The sequence below is a fragment of the Rhinolophus sinicus genome, linkage group LG06, assembly GCF_036562045.2.
Source record: "Rhinolophus sinicus isolate RSC01 linkage group LG06, ASM3656204v1, whole genome shotgun sequence".
NCBI lineage: Eukaryota > Metazoa > Chordata > Mammalia > Chiroptera > Rhinolophidae > Rhinolophus > Rhinolophus sinicus.
The window spans coordinates 114,256,832-114,284,805 of record NC_133756.1 but is presented as its reverse complement, the minus strand read 5'-3'; the positions used below and the strand labels follow the sequence as shown (position 1 = coordinate 114,284,805).

The following is a 27,974-nucleotide window of genomic DNA, read 5'->3' as shown; positions in this document are numbered from 1 at the left end:
CCTGAAACTAATATAATATTGCATGTCAAATGTAACTCAAAAAAAAAATAAATATATATATATATATATATATATATATATATATATATATATATATATATATCGGGGGGTGTCCAAAAATGTATACAAGTGGACACTTTGGTCAACGTTGCTCAAGCAGTAGTTTGCCATAATCAGAAGTGTCTGGACACTGATGGTAACCACTTTGAGCACCTCTTATAATTGCAGAATTCAAATGTGACTTGTATTCATCTTTTGTTATCAGTATATATTGAATATTACAATTTTAATAGTTTTTCCCTTTCTTAAAATGTGTATACATTTTTTGGCTATATATATATATATATATATATATATATATATATATATATATATATATATATCTATAACAAAGATAAAGTAATTGTTCCAGTCTGCACTGATAAGTTGACAAGAACCAGAACTGCAATTTGAATCCACACCTTCTGAATGAAGTCAAGAACTCTTCCTACTCTGTAGCTGGTGATTCCTTCATTTCTAAAGTTCATTAGTTTTGATAACACATAATGTGTATTTCGAAAGATGAGAAAGAGGTTATCACTTAATATGCCTGGCAAAAATAGGACAAGTTAAGTATATGTCTGCTCCTTCTCTTTCATTTTGAAGATGAGAGAACTAGCCACAGAGTGGTCACCTAACTTGCACAGAATCACACAGCTATTAGTGGACCATGTCTTCTGACCCTTTCCATGACCACACCAAGCATGAAGGATGGTGGAAAGGAATGCCCAAGATGACTCAAGGGTTTTTTTATTTTTATTTTGTTATTTATTAGCTGTTTTTTTTGTTTTTTTTTTTTTTTTGGTAAGCAGGCAGACAGGTGGGTCTGAGCAACTCTGAACAATGCAGGGCTTTGAGCAGAGGACATTCTCCAGTGAGGGTGCTTGAGCAGAGAACAGAAAAATGCAGGCAGGGGGGCCCAATGCCAGCATCCTCTTTAAAAAGCCAACATGGAGTTTCACCACCCAATAATGTCAATCTGTAGCATGATTACAGTGCAGGTGGTATTTGTGCTTGGAAAATATCAGAGTCTAAAAAGAAATAGATTTTAAGAAGCGCATAACTTTGAATAGAGATTAGACTTATACTGTGTATAACATAATTGGAAAACAAAACAAATCAGATTGGTGGAGAGGGTTTTTTAAAGGAAGGTATATTGAAATGCAGTATAAATCTTTTATATCCATTTAATTATGGAGAGGTCCTGATATATTATGCTTTACAAAATATTTGTTCTTCATCTATAGTTACTGGCTCACAGCTCCCAAAACCCTTGGAATTTCCTAAGTGTAAAGAGTGACAAAGAAATATTTTGTTATGTTAATGAAGGTGACTTTTGAACTGCACCCAAGGGTGGGAGCTGGTTGCCAGGGGAACCAACCAAACCCTTAGGGGATTGGGACTTTCAGTCCCATCAGACCTCTAGGGAGAGGAGAACTGGAGATTGAGTTCAGTGGTCAACGGTGTGGATGAAAAAACATCCAGCCTCAGAGAAAGCTTATATAAGTTTATTTGAGCCAAACTGACAATAATTGCCAGGAAGCAAAATCTCAGCAGATTGAGAACATGCTCCAGAAAATGGCAGTTTGGGAACTTATTTTATACATTAGAATCAAAGGATGAGGGTTACATGAAATCTATTGGTGGTAAATTAAGGAGGTGGGAGAAAGTAAAGCAGGGGAATATCTGGGATTGAATAGAAAGGAGATTGGAGAGACAGATACTTCTTTTACATTGGTGGGTAGAGGATAGTTAACAGCTAATATTTTACAGCATATAGAGATGGTAATTGCAACAAAAGGACAATGAGGGATTCTGTAGTTTCCCGCTGAGGTGTGGTGGGTTTTGTCCTGGGGGGGTGGGGGTCCTGAAAAAGGGATTACTGACCTACCAAGGGTATGCTATCTCAGATGCAAAAAGACAACAGACAGGCTCACTTAAGGTAAAGACTGACCTTTGTCAAGGAAGCTACAGGCCCAGGATATGACTACCTGCCATGACTAGCTTTTAGTTAGGAATTTTTATGTTCAGACCACCCTATGTGGTTACTTTTGGTCTCTGAATTTGTAGGGCCTGCCAAGCAGGTCTCCCCTGAGCTTGTCAGGATTAGTATGTGGCCCCTTTTTTGTCCACAATGGCTAGTGACTTAGTCAATCATCACTACGTAATGAAGCCTCCAGAACAAGCCAGGAGGACAGCTGGTTGATCCTTTTTTTCTTGAGACCCTCTACAATGGAAACCAGAATGCTTCCATGTGCCACTGTGCTGCTCTAGCAAATTAATTGAGCCCAAGGCGGGAGTCACTGGAACCTGCAATATAGCTGGTTGGTCAGACGCACAGGGAAGAGCCTGGGATTGCAGCCGGTGTCTGAAGTGAGTGAGTGAGTGAGTGTGTGAGTGTGTGTGTGTGTGAATGTGTGCACGCACATGAGTACACTCACATGGGCAGTTTGTGGGACTGAACCCTTAATCTGTGGTGTCGGATGCTATCTCTGGGTAGATTGTGTCAGAATTGAATTGAATTCTTGGATACCTTGCTGATGTGTGAGAGTTGTTTGTTGATGTGGGAAGTAACCCCCCTATACACAACATGGAAATTGAGTCCAAGAACCCCTTTCAGTCCCTTTATAGGCTTCTTTGCCTATCTCCTTTCTTTGGAAAACTGTCCTCCAGATCCATCCTTATATAAATGTGCTGACTATAGGAGCAGCCATCGTTTAATGCAGTGGCTGGCCAGATACATGATCCTCTTTGAGACAACTAGGGCCTTTGACTGAGATTCTACTTGGAGGCAGAATGGCCTTAGTGATTGAGACCAAAGGAGTAAAACTTGGGAACTCATTTTCCAAAATGCAAAGAAAGTAAATCTGCAGGGAAAAAAAAAAAATGACCTAATTATCAGGGGAAAAAAACCCATGAAATGAGAAAATGGTGATGTTGATTTAGCCCCTGTTCCATTTCCTGCCGTGTGGTTTCTCTGTGAGAGTTTGCACTATTCTAATAATTCCCTTCTTCGTTCAAGCTGGATTGAGTTAGTTTTCTTCCTCATTCAACCAGAGAGTTCTAGTTACTATAAACAAACACTTCTATTATAAACTTAAAGGACAATAAGGAAAAGAAGGAAGAGGGGGAGGAGAGGAGCAGGAGGGGCCACAGTTCCTGTATTTGGTACTTGCTCTAAGCCAGGCACAACTGACGGCCTGAAGATCCGAGATGCGTGACTTACTGGAGGTCCTGGGGAAAACAGTCTATAAAGCTGATGTATAAGATTAGGGTCCTTGAGATGAACCTCCACATATCATGCACACACACAGGCACACATGATACACTTCACTGTGAATTATGCATTTAATTTTGATTGTTTTCAAGCATTGATTCTTATTTGAGATAGACACTACTTTTCCTGAGATGGAGTCTAATAGCCTGATTTTACAGATGGAGAGACTGAGGCTTCAACAGAGCAGGCATTATACTGAAAGCCACAGAATTAGTTGGTGGCAGAGAAGGAGCTTAAATGCAGGTCCTTTGAGCCCTCAGCCCAAGTTCTCTCCTGCTTCTCTAATTCCGCAGCACCCGGCCATCAGTCAAGTAGAAACCCAATGGCTCTCCAGCACAAGTGTGTGCAGGGCATTTCTTTTGAGTGTGAGAGTTGGAGTTGAATGACAGTTGGCCCCGCTTTCTAATCCAACTCTAGGAGACAGTGAGCCCTTGACTCTGAACTGAAATCTACAATGGAATTTAGTTCCTTGCTGCAAACTTTGAACAGTAATTGGTATTATAGGCAGGAAGCATAACAATGAAAAGCATTTAAACCTCCTGTTGTTAAGAATCTTTAGGTCAATAGCACCATTTTAAAATCAATTTGAGGGTTTGCTGGATGATACAGAAGAGAAACTGCAATCAATGTAATAAGGTTAGATAACTCTAGTCATGTTAATAGCTACCTAAAGCTTGACATCAATCCCTTACATTGATTCTCACTTACAGTTTAAAAAAAAAGAAAAAAATTAGGAAGGACAAGCATAATACACACTCTCAGTGAAGCATCAAATTAGTATAAATAATGATTAAGAATAATTGCTGCTGTTATTGGAGAACACGTTAAAAATGAGGTTGCCGAGATATCTTCTGACAATGAGGAGAGGTTTTGGCAGTTTCGAAATTCAGAGAAGGGCAAGATTAATTGGTGTTGCAGAACGACACCTGTGATAGGGAAACTGGAGTGCACCGAGCTAGACAGAGGGTCAGATTTGTCCTCACTGTGGAGGAGATGCTTCTCAGCAGAGGTGGGACGACTACCATCTAGTGTTTGGCAAAGGATACAAAGGAGCTGATATTCCAAGGGTACAAAGATTGTGTGATGACAAGTAGAAATCTAGACTTGAAGTCCTGTTTGCATCCTACCAGTTACCCACCTGCACCAGTTATAAGCTCTGAATCTTTTGTACTCACCTCTCGAATCTGTTTCCTTACCTGTGAAAGGAATAATAATACCCACTCCCAGAGCTGTTGGGAGAACCAAGTAAGACAGTCTTGTGTATGATGTTTGCACCAAATGGCACATAAAACTTAGTTTACTTGCTGAGCATAAATGGATTGCTCAGAGTCAAATAACTAGTAAGTAAAGGAACCGGTTTCTGAACCCTGAACACAGGAACCCAGGCCCATAAACACTAGGCATCATCACAGGCTTAGCCATTACACAGATAATCCAGGGCCTCCAAATACAGCATATCGTGGACGCTTTTGCTATCCCCTCACCCCCACACATGCACACATTCAGACAACGTGTGTTTTTAAACTACAGACACCATGAGATTAACTGAAGGAGTGAAATTTACTGAGTGAATAAAATTTTAGACAAAAAGCAATAAAGCGAATGAGTTGTCAATGAAAATGTCGTAGATAAATGTATGGCATTCATATAGTTCTTTTAAGTATTACCAAATACCGTGTTTCCCTGAAAATAAAACCTTGTCTTATATTATATCATATTATGTAAGACCGGGTCTTATATTATAGTAAAATAAGACTGGGTCTTATATTAATTTTTGCTCCAAAAGACACATTAGAGTTGATGGTCTGGTTAGGTCTTATTTTCGGGGAAACACGGTAGCTAGGCCCCATCATGATGAAACTGTAAGCCATGTAAGGACCGAAACCAGGCTTGCTTTTGTGTTCCCTGTACCTGGCACTGGTAGTCCTCAGTAAACACTTGCTGAATGAATGAATTAATTAAAGAAGGAATGGACAAATATTCCTTTAAAATTTTTGCAAAATTCTGTGTTGATTACAACATAGCTACTTAACCTGCCTTTTCTTAAAAGATGAGAACTCAGAGGACTATAAAGATTATTTGATTTGCTCATGAAAATGTCAGAGCTTGGCCAAGAGAAAATGCAGTCCTCTGACCCCTAGTTGAGAATATTTAGGTCCATGTACACATTTATTGGCTTACAGAAGGGGGAGATAGCAGCAGGAGGGGATGCTTTACAAGAGAAGCCATCAGAAGCTGCAGAGGCCAGCCTGAAGGATGCCTGGTTCAATTTTGATATTTTCCTTGCTGATTTTGATTGATGAAGATGACACTGTTCTGGATCTTTCTGGAGTCCTCTGTCCAAGTCTACTCTGACTGACATGCTACAGAATTGCTGCTGATTGGTATATGCAAGCATATTCAGTGGAGGCCATCAGTTAAGTCTCACAAACAACAGGGTTTATGGTTTTTTTTGTTTTTGTTTTTTTCATTTCTCGTTAGGCTGAGGCTACTTACTCTGCTGACCCACGGGTTTTTGTAAACATACAAACCAACTCTCAAATCTGCTTCAGGATTTTTGGTGGGAATTCCTATTGCATCCCCATTAAGTCTTTCAAATACTTATTCATTCATTCGCATATTCTTTCAAATAATCATTCAGTGTTCAGACATTTATTCATTCCAGGATTAAACTCACTTTTCCACTCACTATTGCAAATGTTTATTCAGTGACTTATAAATGTGTAAAACACTGACCAGGATGTTCAAGATTGTCTGAAGTGAAATGCTTTATAACATACTTCCAAGACCTTATTGTAGGTATATTATGTACAATAAATGCAACATGTCCAACAGAGCACCTTTACATGCTTCTTTTCCTGCGCTCCCTATTTCCGTTATGGGCATTCTCATCTACCTGCACATGTGAAAACATTGGAGTTATTTATTTTTTCATTTTCCTTCCCCCTCTTTATAGAACTAATTTTAAAATTCTGCTGACTCTACCATCTGAATATTTTATAAACTGATTTCAAATACCGCTTCTCTAGCTATAGTTCTTTACCCAAGACATGGGGTATTGACACTGACATGATTTTCTCAAGTACTGAATAGCACCTACTGTTGTATGACTGGAGATACATAATAGAGGATATTTGTGTGTCAGGTTTGTAGCATTTCTGCCCTCATGAATTTTAAGAACAAGACTACCAGTCAATCTCTGAAACAAACATACTAACTAACAAGCAAAGTCACAAACTGAATTTATTGCTTACTTAAGTAAGAAGAGTTGGCTGGTGAGGCACAGTCTTTCTGAACAGATTGGCAGAAGTATGGATTTCGGAAACTGGAAGACTTTTCAGAGGCCTGAAAGGGTTGATGTAAGCTGGGGAAATACTACTGCATAAATGAGACTTGATTTGTCAGCACTCAGGAGTGTGTTCATAGACTGAGTCCTTTCCCAAGTGGTTTGACTTTCATAAGTGAGAAACTTGCCAAGAATATTCTCTGAGGTGCATTCTCTTTGATTGGTTAAACAGATTCAAAACTAGTCTGGCCATTCCAAGGCTACAGAACTGCCATTTATTCATTAAGGAAGATCAGAGTTATTTTTGGTGATTACCATGGTTGTAAAATAATTAGTCTTTTCCTATGTGTATGGATTATTTTTTTTTAAATTCTTATGAGTCATCCTTCAATAGCCTCCCACTTCCATTTAAAATAAAGCCAAAGCTCTCAGCAGTTTATAGGATTCTACAAAATCTGTCCCCATTGACCCCACAGCCCATTTACCACTTGGACATTATCTCCCACTATCCTCCCATTTGCTGATTACACTCCAGTTACCCTGTTCTTCTTGTTTCCGCCTCAGGGACTTGCAGTTCCTCTTGACTGGAATGTTGTTCCCCCAAGCATCAGCACAGCGCAATTCTCAAATCCTCACAACTTTGCTTAAATCACACCCGGACCCTCTCGATGAGGCCTGCCCTGACCACTCTCCCCCTCCCAAAACCTTCTAACATAGCAACTCTACCCTGCCCCCTCCTTGATTTATTTTTATCTATAATATGTCATGATACATACATATTTATGTTTTTACTTATTTATTTTTTGTCTCCTTACACTAGAATGTAAGGTTCCTGTGGGGTTTTTGTTGAACTAGTGTTTTCTTATCTTCTAAAATGATACCTGGTACATAATAGGACTTCATAAATCCTTATTCACTCAATTTCTCATCACTAAGAGTTCCCTCTGTAGTTTCCCAACCTTCAACTGCCCCCTGACATTTTCATGACATCGATTCTTTGTATCGTTATTAGGGCCATTATCTAAGAAATGAATAAACTGCCTTGAACCTTATTTGTAACGGTGGGGGTAGAGATATGGTAGATGGTGAAAGAGAAAGAAAAATTAAAAAGCAGTATGGAAATTTGATGGTTACACTTCTCTACTGAAAACAATCCAGTGGTTTCCCATCGCTCTTTGGAATAATTCTAAATTCTGTATTGCTTGCAATGTTACTTAATTAATATTTCCACCTTTATTTCTAGATCTCCTTATGATCATTATTTTTCTCTTTTTGGAAATTCTCTAAGCATCCCATGTAGTTGTATGCCTTTATGGCTTCATTTATGTGGTTAGTCAGTCTGTAATATCCATTCTCTATCGTTAGGTTCTACTGAAGAATACTTCAAGTTCCAATTAAAGGTACCAACTCTGTGGGGATTCACTGGATCCCCTCCAAACCTATTCAATAATCCCTTCATCCTTCTCCTCACTGTTCCATGATCATGCCTCTGTTGGAGACTTTAACTGATGGTAAGAGAATCTGAACCTTCACAAAACTCTGATGATGAACTAACTGAAGGTGAAATCATATCACCTAGTCATTGTCACATCATCCTCTAAGACGGAGGACCTGTAGTTCCTAGTACAACACTTGACAAATAGAAGATGCTCTGTAAAGCTTTCTGGAAAAAACGGTCGACTTCATAGGAACTCAGACTGAGAGGACAACTCTACTATATATGCTGATATATAGCTAATTAGAATTGGGGCTTTGCAGGTACTGTGCATTTTGCAGGTTTCAACTCATTTAGTCTTTCCATTATCCCTATGAAATAGCATCATGTCTTTTCACACCAAAGGGAATTGAGGCACAGAAATCAAATAACACACTGAAGCACACTGCTTTTAAGTTGCAAATTGGAGACAGAAACCCGCACGCTTTGTTCCCACAGTATGCACTCTGAACCATTCTACTCCGAAGCCTTTCCACCCAGTGGAGCCCCAGAGATGTGGGCAAAGCCTGGTTAGGCTATTCACTGACTGTGTGACTGTAGGCGGGCTATTTAATCTGACCAGAATCTAGTTTTTGCATGGGTGATGTAAAAATAACACGACACAATTTGCCGGGTTGTGCAATAACTGAAGTCAATAATGAACATGCTGCCTCTATCCCTTTCCCTGGTGGGTTGCATGACACTAATAGAGAAGCTGATTGATTGGCTAGGTTTACATTTGCCTTGATAACTTATGGCCCGTTAAAGTAATGCAGCACCAAGTCGATACGCTTCCGCATAGAGTTTCTAAATTCCCACCCCTCCTGTTTTCCTTCAATTCAGTCAACAGAAAATACTTAATGTTTTTCTCTCTGAGAATTCTGGAGAAGAATAAGATGAGTCATCACCCTCTGGCCGCCACACTACAGGCGCGTTCATGTGTGTGAAGCATCTCCCTGCACTGGGAAATGTTAACTGCTTCTGGGTAATAAACCAGCAATGCATTTCTGATTCCTTTGAAAGAGAGGACCATAATCCAAAGTTGTCCAGATGGGAGGCAGGGGAGAGTAAATGAGAGGAAATACATTTTATTCATTCATTATTGAGAGCTAATGCTAATGTCTTCCATTTTTATAGCATTTACAGGTTACAGATCATTTTATATGGGTGAAAACTTTTCCTTTCATGGTCAGGGTCAATGGAATTATAGTAACTTAAAGATGAAGAGACCGAGGATCCAAGAAATGACATCTTAGCAGAAACTAGTCAGCAAAAGTCCCCACCTCAACACCCCAAGTCTTCGGATCATAGTTCTAAGTTCCTTTTTACTACACCTCATTGCTTTTCTAAGTACAAGGTGGTAGACATGAAATAAATGTTATTATTAGAACAGCTGCCACCAGAATTCCCCTTAGGATTAAATTATCTTGGAAAAAATATCTTGATTAAAAATAATAATTTAGAGAATATAAGGGTCCGTGGGAAAGCATGAGCCAAGGTGAAGTTTAAGGAAAGCCAATAAGAAAGATACTTGCTTTCACTTATACCTTTTGGGTTTTTCCATTTGCTTATTTTAGCAGTTGCACACAAGAAAAGTTACTATTTTGTATGATCACAAGTAGACTGATGGCTCTAAAGATATACACCTAAATATGACTGTTTTTTTTGATGATTTTGCAAATTTATTCTTCCTCAACAATGAAATCTGCTTTTATGTTTTATTTATTTCTTTATTTTATAAAGAAAAACAACTCAAAATACCCCAAGGCCCCTGGAAAAGCAGAATGCAGCCAGATGGCCCAGGTAAAATAAAGACAAGAAGAAGAGATGAGTCTGGCCGGGCTTTGATTGAGTGCCTCTGACACAGATTCATCAGTGTTCTCACTGACAGGAAGGGCCAAGAGCTTTTCTTAACTTAATTTCACTCCTTGCTATTTATACTAGAATAGAGTTTCAGCGTAAATTTCTGTTTTCATTATAATATTGGTTCTAAGAAGTCACTCAGCCCAGAAATCCTAATCATAAGAAGTGTTTTAGAAACAGTCCTGGATCTGGTGTCAAGAGATGTAGGTTTAAATCCGGTCTCTGCCACCTACTGTGCACTTGGGTGATTCACTTCTTTTCTACAAGCCTAGGTTGTTATAGATATTATAGTTCGGGGTTTCAGCTAGAATTTAGATACTTCTATATAAGTAAAACTCTTGAATTATGGGTCTGGCAGGAGTTTGCTTCATTAAGGTTTCTTAACGTCCCTATATCTACCTCTTTGGATAGAGTGAGGTCAGGGGAAAGAGTAACAGAAAACGGGTATCCTGAATCAGGGGTCCAGACCAGCAGCCTCTAGAGGGCCTGTTAGAAATGCCAGTCCTCAGGTCCCACCTACTCAGTTATGACTTCTGGGGGGATAGATCCATCCTTGGGTTTTATCAAGCTCTCCCTATGATTCTGACACACTGAAGTATGAGAACTATGGTCCTAGAAGCAGGATGAGATGGAGATGATAGTTCGTGCCATCTCTGAGCTTGGTTTCCTTGCTCACTCCCTTGGTCTCATGCCTCAAGCCTAGTATGAAAGGTTGCAGACAAACTCTGGAGAAGTGCTTACTCCAGCATCTCTCATCCAATCCTCCTTTTTTATGAACCCAAAGAATGTTATGCCCACCTTTAATGTTTTATAAATATGCGTTAAATTGTGCCATAAAGCAAATCAATGCAACTGTCCATAACACTGCTTTGGTTTCCGACTACTCATGCTCGCCAGGAGATCTTACATGCCCATCCCAGTGGACCTTCACTTTCTCTCCATCCTTAACCCTGAAACTTACATGTATATTCTATACACATTGCCATGTGCCCACACAGCTTTCTCATTTCACCACCACCTCTCAAGATGCTAGAACCTGCCAGTCTGGCTGGGTTCCAGTGGATCATTCAGACACCTGTAGGCTTTCCTATCTGCTCTAGAAGCAATTCAAGTGAGGAGAATTTTAGAAGTGTACTCTCCACCAGCAAGGTCTGGAAATACCTACAGTATCTACTTTTTGAGGGTCAGAGCATAGACAGTCTAATAGGACTAATTTCTGCACATTTGTTCAGGCTGGCCATGTAGTTAGTTATAAAAATTACTTCCAAACACACATGAGCTATTAGTTTCATATGCCATATAAAGTATTTCATTTGTGGTATACGCAGTCTCACTTGACTGCATTTCTTTTCTGAATGGAAGTTCCTGATGAGAGTAAAGAGGTACAACATCCATCTAGAAAAACCAAAGCTAAGGCCCAAACTTGACACTCATGCAACATAAATAAGAAACAATTCTTAGAATACAAAATCATAAAGTTATACCAGTATCACTGAAGATTGATGCTGGGTTTGGCATTTCAGAAAAGGAATGTGTGAAAAGAAAACTTGTATCACATATGATCAATTTATACTGTTTAATATTTCTATACCCTGTATCCTATACAGTAGTATTACTTCCAAGCAATATTTTACAATTGAAATGCACATCACTGAATGGAGGCAATTTTGTCTGAGTCATTCAATTTGATCCCACTGGTCACTGAGAGGAGCAATGACAATGCCTGGTCTCACTTTCCAATATCCAGGTCTGTGAGGAAGGTGATTATAGCATCACCCCAGTTTTAAGGAAGAGGTCATCAGAACACGAAGAAAATGAACTTGCCCAACACTACAAATCACTAAGTGTGTTGGTAGCTTCAGGTCTCCCGAGAAAATGGGATTTAGAATTAGTTTTCTATCCTATGATCCACACAAAAATACGAGATGAGTTTAGGGAACACTTCCTCTATGCATTCTCCCCTTCCCTGCTTTGTAGTTCACACCGCACATATGAGTTTTTTTTCCTTGATCTCCTACTTTTGCTCTCATCCCTTTCTTTGGGATCAGAGTCCTTTATTTAGGCTTGGCCTATGTCCCCAGTTGTCAGTCAACTTCAGACTGAAAGCAGTAGCAAAGATCGGATGCTGCCACTTAGATCAATGTTGTTTTTTTTAAAAAAAATGGCCTACTATGTCTCAGATCAGACTCCCTTGGATGTCAAAACTTGTACAGACCAAACACAATTGTCAATTTGCCAAACCCCTCAGAATGCAGGCTTGTACCCTTTAGCCTGCACCCATCAAGTCATGCATGGACCTTCTCCCAAGACTGAGAATATCACAGGCTTCTCTCTGAAACCTGGGCACCATTCAGCTCAAACAGCACAATTTTCAGTAATCAGCACAAAAAAAAAGAGATTTCATTTTCTTCTCTTGACATTTGCTCTTTTAAAAATAGGAATATAACACAATCTGAAAGGTTTTCGTTGTTTTGCGAGAAGCCTATTATAGGATTTTCTAATAAGAGGTATAGATAGAAATTAAAAGGAAGAAAAAGTGACCAAAATTTCAGAATCCAAAGAATTGTCACTGGCAATAATTGCCCTTACCTTTTAGTGAAAGAAAAGATCAAGTGTTCCAACAACCATCTCCTCACTCCTCCAGAAAAACAGCTCTGCCAAGAGAAAGATTAATGAGTGTTACTCATTTGCCTCTAATGACTGAGTTGCAGGGCCATTGTCAGAAGCATTTTTAATCACGGGCTTATTTCTTTACTACCAGTTTCAAAACTCAATCCAGTGTTTTGTGAAATCTGGGCAGAATGATGCATGTACTGTCATAGATGCTAAGAGATCTTGGTCTTTGTTCCTACTTGGCTCCAAATGCTGTCTCACTTCCTCACTTTAGGAGTTAACATGGAAATGAAGTTGAACAGGCAAACAGGGACCCGATTCTAGGAGTTTTGTGTGCCATACAAGGAAGTCTCATGTTGATCTTCTGTGTGATCACCAAGGGGATTTACTGAGTTTTAGTATAAAACACTCTTGAAGAAATGTGCTGGCAACTGTGTGGGACTGGGCTACAGGGAGTATAAATGGAGGCAGGGAGGCTAGTTAGAAAGCTGGCGAATATTCTAGACAGGAGATGATGAGGTTTAAACTACAATGATCATTGTGGGAGTAACATTGAACAGTGTATCAAAATGAGTACTCGACAAATATTTATGGGAAAAGGGGAAGGAAGGAGCAAAAAACAAAGGAGGGAAGGGAGGGAGAGAGAGAAGGAAAGGAAACAGGGAGGGAGGGAGGGAGGAAAGGAGGGAGGGAAGAAAAAAAGAGCAGGGAGATGACATAGCTGAAACCCTTTGAAATTCTCCCAAGGTGCAAAACTACATAAACCATATATAATCTTTAAAAATCACGTTCTGTAGCAGCAGTTCTCAGTCAAGTGGCACATTCAAATCATTTGAGTAACCTAAAAACCTTGATACCATGACTATAGTCAAACCAATTAAATCAGAACCTCTAGGGTGGACCCCGGGCCTCAGTATTTTTTTAAGTGCTCCCCGATGATTCTGCAATGTGCACCCAGGGCTGAAAATCAGTGCTCTGTAGACTGTCTGCCTCTGGAATCAATCTCTGCCTAATAATTGGTTGCCATGGAAATTTATCCGCCAGCTGGGTGAGGGTTATCCAACCTCCAGGTCACTTTCAAAACTAAAAATAACTGATACTTTTCAATCATTGGAATAAAATATTTTTATGATCCACAAAACAATTAAAATGGGACCCACTCTCCCTCTATATACACCCATTCAGCTCTGCTCAGTGAACTCTTTATTTGGGGTCTACTTCTAGGTATACATCAAAAGCACTAGAAAAGCCACTGGACATTTGATTCTCATTTGCTGGATAGGATCACCTCTAATGGTGTATCCAGCTGCTACTTATTTATGAGTCAGTCATGGTACAGTGCAGGGAAGGGGGACGACAGGCTTATAAGGGTTTAGTTTGTGCATTGTCTCTGCCATTTATTAGCTGTTGAGACTGGGCAAATCACTTCACCTGGTGGAGGTTTTGCTTCTTCATCTGTACAATAGGGACACTATTACCTCAATCAAAATCCTTTTTTTGAAGGTAGAATGAGACAACACATGCTAGTTTGCAAATTTCAACTTGTTACTTTAAACTCTATAACAATAATAGGTGTTTCTTATCTCTGTTGACATCAACCAAGATAATACAGAATTTTAAGATTAAAGGTAATTTAGGTAACATTTTTCCTCCATTCTACCATGTTCCTAAATACCAACGTCCAACGTGGACTTCCTTGTCACTCAAATCAGTTTTTCACAATAATTTGGGCTGCCAAACTACATGACATGTTGCATTTATTTTTTAGGGGGTGAAGGCAATTTTCAGCCTAAGCCTTGCTAGGGAGTTAAGTACCCTGATAATACAGTCACGTTGCACAAATATTCTCTTCCTTAACATATTGTCTAGTCTATCCACTGGGGTCTGGTGACTGAAATGGCTTGAACCCTCAAGTTCTTGTAGGGAGCAAAACCCTGCCATGGAATCGCTGTCATTCCCTAAATACCTCCTACACATGATTGCCGCTGTTGACAAGTGCACCTCAATGTTGTTACAGATGCTCTCTTCCCTAAAAAGAAAACTTAAAGAGAGAAAAAGAGAGCACAACAATTCATTTTCGATCTAATTAAAGTCACTATAAACAGCCTCCTGGTGCTTAACCTTTTATCCTCCCAAATCCCAGTCTTTCAGCTGAAGGCTCAGATCTGGAACTTCACTGAGGTTTTTCTTAATTGCCTTTCCATCACTAATGGGATTCACTTCATTATTACCTCTGCCAAAAGCTGTCTCCAACTTTCAGCCCCCATGCAGAGACATTTACATGCCTATTTATAATTTACCTTTTCACTAAGGGCTGAAATCATACCACCTCACAATTTAGGATGCTAAGTTGGAGTGCGGCCCCTAATTGGGAAGCATTGTCTTAAATCATATATATATATATATATATATATATGATTATATATAAACATATTATATATAAACATATTATATATAAACATATAACATATAAACATATCTATAAACTCCCTCTTTCCAAACTCTTTCCTCTCTGTCCATTTGCTCCCTCTATTTTTTCCTGACATTCCCTCCATCCTTTCTTTCTTCCCAATTTCTTCCTCCCCTACTCATTCCCTTTCCTTAGCCTGCCCATGACCATCCTCACAATATCCTCACAGAGCCATCTTACTATTTCAACCATGTCTATGACCACCTTGCCACTGTTTTTATTGAGCAGCTAGTTTACCGTCTGATTGTATTTAAGCCTAACACAAGTCTGTGAACTAGGTTTAACGATACCAATTTGAAGGTGAGGATGCTGAAGGTCAAGAGGGAAACTGTGATCATGAACAGCACCCAGCTCACAAATGCATGAGGTGGGCTTTGAACCCAACTCCTCACCTCTGGAAAGAGCTGAGACCATAGAAATCATGTGTCATATAATATTAACAAAAGGGAGGCTACCCAGAGAGGGGCAGTGCTTATCTAGGGTGTCTCAGGAAGTCAGTGGCGGAGGAGCAGCAGAAAGCCAGACCTACAAACTCCCAATGCTTTGTTCCTTCTATCTCTCTCACAAAATCTCTTACACCAGCACATTAAGTCAGAATTGTTGTAGCCCAATCAAAGAGAATGAGTAAGCAGGCGGAGTAGGTCAATGCTGGGGATAGACTCTGACCTAACACCAGAATGAGGACAGCCAGTGCTAGGTGGGGCTGTGGTAATTTTTCTTGGCTTGTTGGCACAGGCTTTGGGAGTTTTGGTCTAATGAATTCGATTTTCTTTGTGAAGAGGAAGGAGCTCTCTTATGAGTAAACAAAGAGGTCTTGGGGGTGGGACATTTAAGGAGAGCATGGAGACATTTTTGGAAAATTGGAGACCCTGACCACTTTAGGTGGTTTTTTGATCCCATTCTCTACCAAAGCTTTACTGGTCGCGCATGTGCGCATGTGTGCGTGTGTGCGTGTGTGTGTGTGTGCGTGCGTGTGTGCGTGCGTGCGTGCGTGTGTGTGTGTTTGTATGCTAGAAGCAGAGAAATTCAGAGACATGTGTATTGACATAGCCTGTGCCATCAAAGAGATTACAGCTCAACTAGAGAAATAACACTAACACTGAAATAATGAACAAGATGCAGTTACGAAAAAAATGCAAGAGGAGAAAGTCTAAGTAAATTATAGTGCAGCTCCTAGAACAAATATGGAGACTTTGGAAAAGGTGATTATGCAAATATTTTTGATTGCTTATTATGTGCAAGACTCTGTTTGTTCCTGGTTAAATAATACTAAACAAGTTATGGTGCCAGCTTGTAAATAATTTTCATCAAGTATGAACTGTGTTATCTTAGGTGAACACTGGAAGCAATTAGAGCATAAACAGAGAAAAGTCACCCATTCTCACTTCCTTGATAAAGTAACATGTAAGCTGAAACCTGGAGGATAAATCAGAATTAGGCAGGAAAGGTGGCTATTCTCTCTTTGGCTTCCCCTTCCCTGTCTCTTTTCTGGCCTTCTCTGGCTTGCTGCTCTGTGCCTCAGTGGGTGATATCTGCAGAACGTAGCATTCTGGGACCTGGCCAATGGGTCGTGCCAACAGGAAATAAGAGGGCTGGCGGAGGGGATATTTCTACTTTGCCCTCTCCCTGCTATGATATCACATCTCTATTTCCTGCTGTGGTATCACATCTCAATCAGTTGTTTCTTTTCCTGACTATAGCTCCTGCCAGGAGGCAAGCCCTCCTCTGGCATTCCAAGTTCTGGTTCTTGGCTGGCCCCAGACTATTTGGCCCTAGGGGGATAAGAACTTCCCAGCTTGCTAGTTTATGAAAATCCATCTAGTCTTTTCCTCGCCATCTTTCTGTTCCCTTAAACCTACCTAACCTTTAGTAAGTGATTCCTACATTAAATCCTCTTCATTTGAAAGGTGAGGAATGCATGGTTTCCTGCTGGCAAGCTAGCTGATATACCAGGTGAAGGCAGAGTGAGAGGTAGTTGGGAAGGGGGTGATGTTCACGAGTAGTGTGTTGTCCAGGATGAGTGGAGAGCAGAATACGACATGGGGGTAGAGAGAGAAGTGAGACTAAAGAGGAAAACTGAACACAAAGGGCTTTGCATGTTGCACTAGGGAGTTTTTGCACAATGTAGAAAAATTCTTATAATATATTAAATAATAAAATGATTTTAAAATATGTACATTAAAATTTTAACTATGTTATACCTAGAAAAAAGAATGTAATTATATCAAAATAACTACTGTGGCTGTCTTATGGGTTTTGCAATGTAGGTTTTTTTTTTCTTTTCTCTATTTAGTGAACTTTCTGAAATGGATTATGTTGATTTTACAATTTTTAAAATACACCTTTTAAGAGCAAATATCCTGAAGAGCTTATTATTTGAAATTCCCTTGAGAACATTGGATGAAATGCATGTTCCTGATTAGTTTACAGCCTTCCTCACAGAATCTGCAATTCTGTGTAAATGGGCAGCCAACACCTCTTCAACTCAGACCAACTAAGGGGCTGTGGATAGCAGAGATTTCACAGGGGAGCACAGGAGGACAGCCTTTTCCACATAAAGCCTGGCTCTAGAAAAAACAAAAGTTACCTGAAACCAGGTACCCCAAAGTTAGGATGGCTCCGGGAATAGACCATTTGTTGAGAAGCTGTTCCTATATGTTAAAGTGATTTTTGAGTAAGTTCTTAGAAGAGCTAGCAGTCCCTAACCATGACTATAGATCGCCTGATCAGACAGGAGCTCTGTTAGGTGATGGGGGGTGGGCGTTGCTCATTCCAGGGCAATGCAGGAAGAGGATGTCTTAACCAGAGACATTGTGTATTACCACTGCAGTTGCAATAACAATGACCATAAAAACAACAATAATTCCACACATTGAATGTTTATTACCATTATTGCCTTGATAAAAAAATTACACTGCTTGTTTTGAAAAAAAAAATCTTATTATCAATGTGCCTACAGATTTCTGCTGTTTGTGTGTGTGTGTGTGTTTGTGTGTGTGTGTGTGTATGTGTGTGTCTGAAAAGTTGCTATTAACTTTGAGAATAACTTACAACCAATGGCATTTAAGAATCAAGGGACAACAGTATGCTAAAAGCTGTGTTAAGCCCTTCACATATGACACTTGTTTTAATTCTCACAACTCTATGAGGTACGTAACATTATTAGTATTACTTTAAAGGTGGGAAAACTGAGGCTGAGTGAGGCTAAAGTGTTGTCAGAAGATGACATGGCTGCAAGTGGTAGAGCTAAGACCCCATTCCTGGTTCATCTAATTTGAATATCCAAGCTTCAACCACTTTTAGCCATTGACTATAGTGGGATAGAGAGCTTCAGGCAAGAACCTGGTTTAAGATTACACTTGTAATTGTCCTTGTTTTGTTCTCTTTCACCGACCATCCTTCTATTTATTTTGTAGAGTTTCTTACAAAAAGAGGTGAGTATATGGACTAATGAATGCTGATTTAAATCTCTGGTACTTATATTTGTCATTGGGATTAATGCATTTGTATTCTGATCTTCCACACCTATCTCTAAGTGTTTAGTTAATGTGGATCTGTCTCAGAGAGAAGGGGCCATCTTCATAGACAATAAACTCAGCTGGGTCCCTCTTTGGATTTCCCTCTTCTTGCCCCTAGTTTTGGGCATCTCTTTTGAGCTCTGCATTTCCAATGGCATTATGCCTGGGAATTGGTCTGGCCAAGAGGACAGCATATCCATTAGTAAGGATAGATACATGGATCAAGTTATTTCTTAAGGTTATGAAATGTCAAGCACAGGTTATGAAATGTCAGCACAGATGAAATCATCTAACTCTTAGAAAAAGACATTTCCTGATACAGGAAAAATCTGGAGAGCAGCTCCCAGAGGTGAAAACATCTGTAAGAGGCAGCGACCAAGAACTCAAACAGCTCCCAAACTTTAAGACCTTAGATCCTGGTCCTGTGCAGTAGAGGTCTGAATTTATCATACAGCAGAGGGGGCAAGGCTTGTGATAATCATGGCAGATTGCTGACAGTTGCTCTATCATCTACCTTCCGGTGGATTCTCCTGTCTCTCTGTCTATGCTCTGCCTGTGTGACCAAATCCAGCTGGAGGACAGAGGTAGCTACTAATAGCCAAGAAGCCACATGCAAAAGGGACAACGAACATGGATGATGTGCCATGTGGGCACCCCTCAATAACATTACTATGCCAATCAAACACTGTAAAAAGGACTTCATTTCAATAAGGAACAGTACTGGACCAATGGTTCTGAGAAGCAGCCTGACTCAGCAGGCTCACGATTGTGGGGGTTCAACCCTCAGTTCTACCACTAAAACTCTCTGTGACCTCAGACATGTTTTTCCACCTATCTGTCACCTGTAAAAGTAGATTAAATGAAACCTATCTGTTAGAGTTAATTTAATTTGCTAGATAGCTGAAAAGGCATAAATGCCAGTATTAGACATACGTAAGCAATAAATGTTAATTCCTTTGTAAATTCTTCTACTCAACCCACTCTCATTTCTTACATGAGAACATGCCCAAAGAGGACAATGGCTTTTCCAATGTTACTTCTTTTTTTTTTTTTTTGCAAAGGTAGTGCACCAGAAAGCACAGTGAATCAGGAAGAAACTGGTTTGAATCCTATCTTTACTCCTTAATGTGATGTTGGGAAAGTTACTTAACTTTTCTAAGCCTCAGTTTCCTCATGGCTATATGGGGGAGGGGGGTAATAATACTCTTCTCCCCAAATCTCTGGCATGCATTTATTTTAAGAAAGAAAAATGCCCAAGCTCGGGAGTCTAATATAAGACCCCCGCACACATCTAGTATTCCAAAGAATTGTGCCTTTAGTATAAGGGGAAGCATGAGAATCATCCAGAAAGTGCACACGTCTCAGTCTTGGTGGTAGAGCAGGGTTCTCTCTTAAGAACTTGAACCACAGCTATTCAAGCCAGCTTGCCTTCTGGATTTACACCATCAGTATCAACCCCATCCCCAACAAAAAGCAACAAAAAGCAAAAAGCAAAACACTCTCAAGCAAAAAATTTAAAGTAGGCTCTCAGATTGATAGTGCCCCCATGTGACTAGTAGAAGCAAATTTCTCTGGCAGAACTTTAATAGCAGCCCACAGAGATTTTAAGACATTTTAAGATCCATTCCAAATTCAAAGATGCCAAAGTATGAAAAGATATGCATCTACAAATTGATGAAATATGGTAATGTAGTACCCCTCATATGATTATTTTAAGAAATAATGATTACATATATGAGGTGTGATAAAAAATATACGAGTAGGGAATCAAGATGGCGCAGTTGGTAACCACTGTGCTTACCTTCTCTCACAACCACATTAAAATGAAAACTAATCTACAAAACAACCATTATTGAGAATCACCTAAAATAAAGCTGAAATGAAGCCTTTCAACTAAGGACATGCAAAGGAACCACCTCTGGTCTGGTAGGAAGGTCAGAAATGCAGAATGGGCTGGTCCCACATCCGCGTGTGACCATTAAACACTGTGAGGGCTATTTTGGCTGTGGGGGTCCCCAGAGGAGTGAGAGATCCCAGCCCTACCCCAGCCCAGGGTTCCAGTGCTAGGGAGAGAAGTCCTCATAATTTCTGGTTGCGAAAACGAGCTGAGATTGTGACTGAGTGAGACTGAGGCCGGCTATACTCCCAGGCACTCCTTTTTAACGGACTGCATGTGGACTTAACCAACAATGGAATCATTCGCTCTGAGCTCCAGCACGGGAGCAGTAGCTGGAGAGGTGGCAGGGACATGTGGTGGGGAACTGAGTTGTCTTACTTGGGACAGGGGCTGGAGAGGCAGCTTTCTCTTGGATGGGGGAGCCAGTAGGGGCCATTGTTTCTTTGTTGAGCTCTCCACCTTCCCCACCTGTGAACACGGGTGGCTGCCAAATCTGAGTCTCTGCCTTTCCCTCGCCATGCCCTGGCGATTTGAGACCTGGCACTGCCCAACTTTTGGGCAGACCTAGGCTCCTTTCAGTAGCTTTTTTTATTCAGACCACCTGTTCTGGCTCAAGCTTCAGACTTATCCTAGGGTCTCTCAAAGGTTCGCAGAACCCAGACAAGCAGCATCTGGCTTGAGCGTGTCCTGTAACTCTGACTGAGCTGCCCTAAGTCAGCACTAGTGGCAGCTGGTCTTGGTTCATGACTTGGCCTGTCAAGGTGCTTCCAAGTATAGCACGGGTGGCAGCCATCTGCCTATTTCTTTCTGGCTCCTGCTAGGTGGCCCTGGGTTGGGCACTGGCTGTAGCTGAATGGATTTCCTCCAAGGTGGTCCTGGGGCTGGTGCCCACACTGGCCAGCTTCAAAATGAGTTGGAGCATCACCCAGCTGCCCCCAAGCACGACACACCCAAGAGGCAGATGGCAGGCACCAGAGTCCTGCTGAGGCAGATCCTGCTCTGTAGGATCAGCCCCTGCACAACAACCCTTCCACCACAGTCAAGGCCAGTCCTCACAACCAGTGAGCCCAAGGGTCAATCCCTCACACTGATGTGCAATTATCAACCAAGGCTCAACTACAAGAGAAAGGCACACACAACCCACACAAGGGACAAACCTGGAGCGTGTGGCTTAGGAGACCAGAAAGACTAGGCCACTGAACCCCACGGCACACCTACTATATAAGGCCACTCTACTAAGACTGGAAGACATAGTTGCCCTACCTAATACACAAGAACAAACACAGGGAGGCAGCCACAAACACAGGAGGAGACAAAGAAACATATCCTAAATGAAAGAACAGAACAAAGCTCCAGAAAAATAAGTAAGCAAAATGGAGATAAGCAATCTATTAGATGCAGAGTACCAAACACTGGTTATAAGGATGCTCAATGATCTCAGGGAGAACTTCAACAGAGAGATAGGGAGCATAAAAATCAAGATGAAAATCATAAAAAAGATCCAGTCAGAAATAAAAAATACAGTAATGAAAATGAAGAATATATTACAGGGAATCAACAGCAGATTAGATGAAGCAGAGGATCTAACCAGAGATGTAGAAGATGGAGTAGCAGAAAACACCCAACCAGAACAGCAAAAAGAAAAAATAATCCAAAAACTTGAGGAGAGTTTAAGATGCCTCCAGGACAACACCAAGAATACCAACATTCGCATTATAGGGATACCAGAAGAAGAAGAAGAAGAAAGGAATTGAAAACCTATTTGAATATATAATGACAGAAGACTTCCCTAACCTGGTTAAGGAGATAGACATACAAGCCCAGGAAGCTTGTAGAATCCCAAATAAGATGAACCCAAAAAGGCCAACACCAAGATACATCATAATTAAAATGCCAAAGGTTAAATACAAAGGGAGAATCTTAAAAGCAGCAAGAGAAAATCTATTAATTACCTACAAAGGAGTCCCCATCAGACTGTCAGCTGACTTCTCATCAGAAACTTTGCAGGCAAGAAGGGACTAGCAGGAAATATTTCAAGTGATGAAAAGCAATGGCATACAACCAGATCCAGCAAGGCTGTCATTTAGAATTGAAGGACAGATAGGAGCTTCCCAGACAAAAAAAAAAAAAAAAAAGCTGAATGAGTTCATCACCCCCAAACCAGTATTACAATGAATTTTAGAGGGACTTCTTTAAGATGGGAGGGGGGTTAAGGATGGGTGAAAGGGGAAGGGATTAAGAAGAACAAATTGGGTGTTACACAGTAGTCATGGGGATGTAGGGTATAGCATAAGGAATATAGTAAATAATATTGCAATAATTAGGTATGGTGCCAGATAGGTACTAGATCTATCAGGGTGATAGATGGGAATGGGGTTGGTGGCAGGGTGAAAAAGGTGAAGGCATTAAGAAATACAAATTGGTAATTAATACAGTATGGGGAATATAATCAACAAAAGTTGTAAAGATCATGTAGGGTGCTAGATGGGCACTGAACTTATCAGGGGGATCACGTCATATACTATGTAGATGCCTGACCAATGCATTATACACCTGAAGCTGAAGAAGCATAATATTGAATCTCAACTATAAATAAATATATAGGCGTATATAGTGACAGGATGCAGAGTACAGCATAGGGAAGGTAGTGGATGGTATTATAACAGCCAAATAAGATGTCAGAGGGGTAGTAGCTTGGGGGTGGGTTATCACTTTATGAGGGGTTTAAAGGTCTAACTATTATGTTGCTTTGTACACCTGAAACTAATAAAAAATAAATTTAAAAAATAATGATGAATGTTTAAATTAAAAAAATATTACAATAATAGACACATTGTCATTACTCCCCCTCACTTCAAACCCAGTTATCCCATCATTCTTGCCACTTTCTGCAGCAGTTCTGGAAGTCCTCTTACATGAGTGTCTTCCTTTTTTTTTTTTTAATTTAGTCTTTAAATTTATTGGGGTGACAACTGTTAGTAAAGTTACATAGATTTCAGGTGTACAATTCTGTATTACATCATCTATAAATCCCATTGTGTGTTCACCACCCAGAGTTAGTTCTCCTTCCATCACCATATATTTGATCCCCCTTACCCTCATCTACCACCCCCACCCCTTACCCTCTGGTATTCACTAAACTATTGTCTGTGTCTATGAGTTTCTGTTTCTCATTTGTTTGTCTTGTTCTTTTGTTGTTTTTGGTTTATATACCACATATCAGTGAAATCACATGGTTCTCTACTTTTTCTGTCTGACTTATTTCGCTCAGCATTGAGTGTCTTCTTTAGTTGTGCTGTCATGGCTGCCTCAATGTCCTGAATCAATTCAAAATGTTTACCTTTCATGGTAATTTTGACTTTGGGGAAGAGCCAGAAGGCACATGTGCCAAATATGGTGAATAAGGTGGATGAGGACACACTGTAATGTTTTAATTTGACAGATAGTACCATATCTGTCTAAGAAGAGAAGCGATGTATGACACAGAGGTTCTGTCGTGATGGAGGTTGAAGTAAAGACACTCACGAAAGAGGACTTCCAGAACTGCTTTAGAAAGCAGCAAGAATGCTGGGATAAGTGTGTTGTAAGTGAGGGGGGATATTTTGAGGGGGACTAATGTCAATGTGTCTTTTACTGTAATTTTTTTAATTTAAACATTCACCGTATTTTGTGATCACACCCCATACATACATGCACACACACACGTGTGTGTGTGTGTGTGTGTGTGTGTGTGTGTGTATGTATCTTAACTGTGTGGCCTTGGGTAGGTCACTTAGGAGGATGAAATCTGTGGTTCCTAAGATCCTCTTTACTCTTGTTGTAGTGATTCATTTTATTGTAGTCTTTATTTATTCACAACGATTTACTTCTGTCAGGTTTCAAGCTCAAATTATGGCATCCTTGATTGTCCTTGAAATGCCCCACAATATTTTAATAGTTAATTTCTCTGAAGACTTAGAAGTCAAAGTTTCTACTAAACTTCTTTTTATCATGTTTGGTTTCTGTTCTAGGCACCTGATATCATTCATTATCTCCTTTAACATTGAAATATATTACTATGCCAAGAGTCATGGGCTTTGAAATTTAGTTCTGAACAAAGAAGGCAAAGGAATCCCAGAAGAAGCCATTTTTCCATGCCTGGATTCTAATAATGATGGTGGTAATCAGCTTGCAACCTTTTGTTTTTATGCCACAGTAAGATATTTCATGAGGGACTTATTCATTAAAGACCACAAAAGGGGCATATCTACTTTTCTTATCCATAACTAATTAGAGAAGGACAAAAGGGCTTTCTTTCAGGCGGGGGAGAGCGGAGTCTTAAGGAAGAGTGAGGAATCATCAATTCTGGAAAAGAACAGGACTCCCATACGTTTAACCCGCCCGTGCTTCCATACGATGCTATCTGCTTTCCAATTCCCTTGCCAGGTTGGGTTGGCAGGACTAAGAGCAGCATGTGAAAGCAAGATTAGAGTTTTGGAAGGAAGTCGTTCTCAGAAGGGATAATCTCAAAATCTTTTAAACAATCACATGTGACAAAATATGGAAGAGTTCTTCTGCGAGTAAGGGACCTGGGCAGGAAGGAGACTAATGAGGAAGTTCAATGGTACAGAAATATGTACTCATCCATTCATCCGGCAACAATCTGTGGAGCACAATCCAAGTGCCGTATACTGCGCTAGGTGCAAAAGAGAGGGATAATCCATGCTTCTCATTAGGTATCTTTTCTGTCTGGCCACTGTTAACAACACACACTAGAAAAGGAGAGGAGGCCTTTCTTCTTCCCCAAATGAATGAGTATACCCTTCCTTCTTCCTTCCTTCATTTATCTGTCACTTCAATGAACACTTGAACAGATGCTATGTGCAAGGTACTGCAGCCAGCAAGGAAGCCGGCGATCTAGTAAATCCATATATTTTTGTTTCCAGGATGTGCTACCAGGTCTTACTCATACCAGATGCTCAACAAATCTTTGTCAATAATAATGTTGATGACAAGGATGCTGATTTAGTTATTAGATTTTTTTTCACTATGTTGCACATTTAAAGTATATATATTTGAAATGAATCTCAAGTAGATATTAATTACCTATTTTAATAATGGCACTATTTTCAGCAGGTTAGTCTAAGAAAATATCAAGTGTTTCATTAGTGTGTAATTGTTTTTCATAAATAAATTGATTACTAAATTATTTCAGGAAAAAAGGGCAAAAAAGCTGAGTAGTTTGACTAATTCCTGATACAAGATTGACAAGAAAATTAGATATTGGCTTAGATGCTGCTTAAAACTGCATGTGATTTTCACAAAATGAAACTTTACCTCATATTCCGTCTGAAAGCTCTTTTATGAAGGACCTTGAAGACTGAATTTATAGAAGGAACACAGGAGTTAATATTAGAAAGCATAGGTTCATTGCTGTGATCACAACTGTTACTTTGCATTTAATACTCTGAATGACCACTTCTTTATTCAAACACTGGAGATAAGTCCCTGCCTGTTCCATTGTTCAGGGTTGTTAGAAGAACCAAGAGATGATAATATACATGAGATTCAGTAAGTCCTACATAATGGTTAGGGTTTTATTATTGGGCTTCTATACTCAGACATACTAGAAAAGGGAGGGAACCTTTTGCTTCCTCTCACATTTCCTGCTCCAATTTAGGACTACACTGAAAATCATCCACACCTGGCCAGAATGAGGCCACTGTCGAAATTCCTCTACGGTAGATCTTGAAAGTTGTCCCATCTTTGAGATTCCTTCTGCTAAATATTAAATACTCTTGGTTGGTTACACCATGGAATAAAATGAGAAGGGTTCTGATCCACCTGCCATTGAACCCCAGCTCTTCCACTTATCAGCTGTGGGGCCAGGGAAGGACTGCCCAGCTGCTCTGAGCACAGAATCCTCAGCAGGGAAAACAGCTACCTGGAATGGTGCCTGGAACATATGAGGTACACACCCAAAAGGCAAGAAAAATACAAGATGCTTCTCTCTTTCAACTTCTTCAGGAAGGATCATCCATATTAGGGTCAATGACCCTTACAAAAGATGTAGCAGAGTAGAAAGAGATAAATGGAGGTGAGTGTGACCGTGTGACCGAGACTTAGCTCCTTAGTCTCACAAACAAGTAAACATGGATAATTAAAATCACTGCGTGCTCACTAAATTTGGAGCATGATGCTGTAGACATTTTTGGTGGTTTCCTCAAAATCCACTCCCATCTTCTTCCTTGCTAACAAACCCCTAATTACGTGCAGGGTGGCCATGTGGCCAGCTTCACTAACCACATTCCTCAGGCTCCTTTGCAGTTTGTGACAATTCTTAATGATGAGATATAAATGAAAGTCACTCCTTTAGCTTTGGAGAAAACCTCACAAATGCAGACAGACTCAGCTGGCATTCACCCTTTGCTCTTTGATGTTCCCTTTCTTCCTCTCTGGAACATGGAGGCGATAATGGAGTCTGAGCATCCATATCACAACTCCAATGTGTCTTGTTGCAGGAGAAAATTAAAGCTGCCATTTGGTTAAACCACTGTAATTGAACTTCTGTTACATACAACTAAGTACGTGTGATATAAGAACTTTGTGAAATAATAAATTTCTTCTGCAGCGTCTGACATAGAGTGTCAGATCCTCACTGAATGTTATTTCCCTCTCCTTTTTCTTGCCAGGCTAGAGAACCCACACAGGGACTCCGGGTAGAAGCTCTGTTCAGGAGTAAGGGTGCTCTACAACTATCTGGATTCTGAATAAAGTAGTAACTAATTAGGGTGTAAAACCAGGAGATTAAAAACAAAGGTCTCAACATCAGGAGAGAAGCAGTGGTACATACATATTGTGCCTTCCATTTTACAAATAAGGAAACTGAGAATGGCAGGCGTCAGCAATTTCCCCCGGCTGAGATGGCCAGTAGATAGTCCTCACTGGAGACTTAATAACCCTAAGGCTGTCTGATGCTGATCACTAACCTGCCCTTTTCATTGTGTCCTTTGGTAGAGGTACAGCCATGTCACAGAAGAGACATCATTTATAATTTGATTCTCACTGTGTATGTTAGGTTTCTTTAGGACTTTCATTTTTCCAAGAAATGTGAGTGTGGGGGTTGGTTGAAAAAGATAGAAAATCTTTGTCTTCTTTACATTATATTTCTTTTGAGTTTGCAGGCACACGGGGAAATACACTAGCTGTTTTCAAAGGCTGGAGGTACTAAAGGCTTAGACACAGACACTTTTGTGAGGCCATGGGTCTTCATGGTTGTGCAGGCCGCCAAGCACCTGGAGATGCTGATGCTAAGGTGATAACCTAGGAAGTGGACTGCAGCCTGGGCTCTGCAGGTGGACCACTGAGACCACCTCGGTTTAAAAACATACTGTGTTTCCCCGAAAATAAGACCGAGTCTTATATTAATTTTTGCTCCAAAAGATGTATTAGGGCTTATGTTCAGGGGACGTCCTCCTGAAAAATCATGCTAGGGCTTATTTTCCGGGTAGGTCTTATTTTCGGGGAAACATGGTAGTTCTCTTTTTCACCAGCTATT

At 40.2% G+C, this 27,974-nt stretch overlaps 1 long non-coding RNA gene across 2 annotated transcripts in view; it reads right to left on the bottom strand.

The window, feature by feature from the left end:
* Positions 1–12,528: 12,528 nt before the first annotated feature.
* The window catches only part of LOC141572435 (uncharacterized), a 1,196,122-nt gene continuing 1,180,676 nt past the window's right edge, over positions 12,529–27,974 (bottom strand). For both annotated transcript variants that reach the window (XR_012497796.1, XR_012497795.1), the window contains one exon: positions 12,529–12,593. This is a non-coding gene — a long non-coding RNA (uncharacterized LOC141572435). The remainder of the gene's footprint in view (positions 12,594–27,974) is intronic.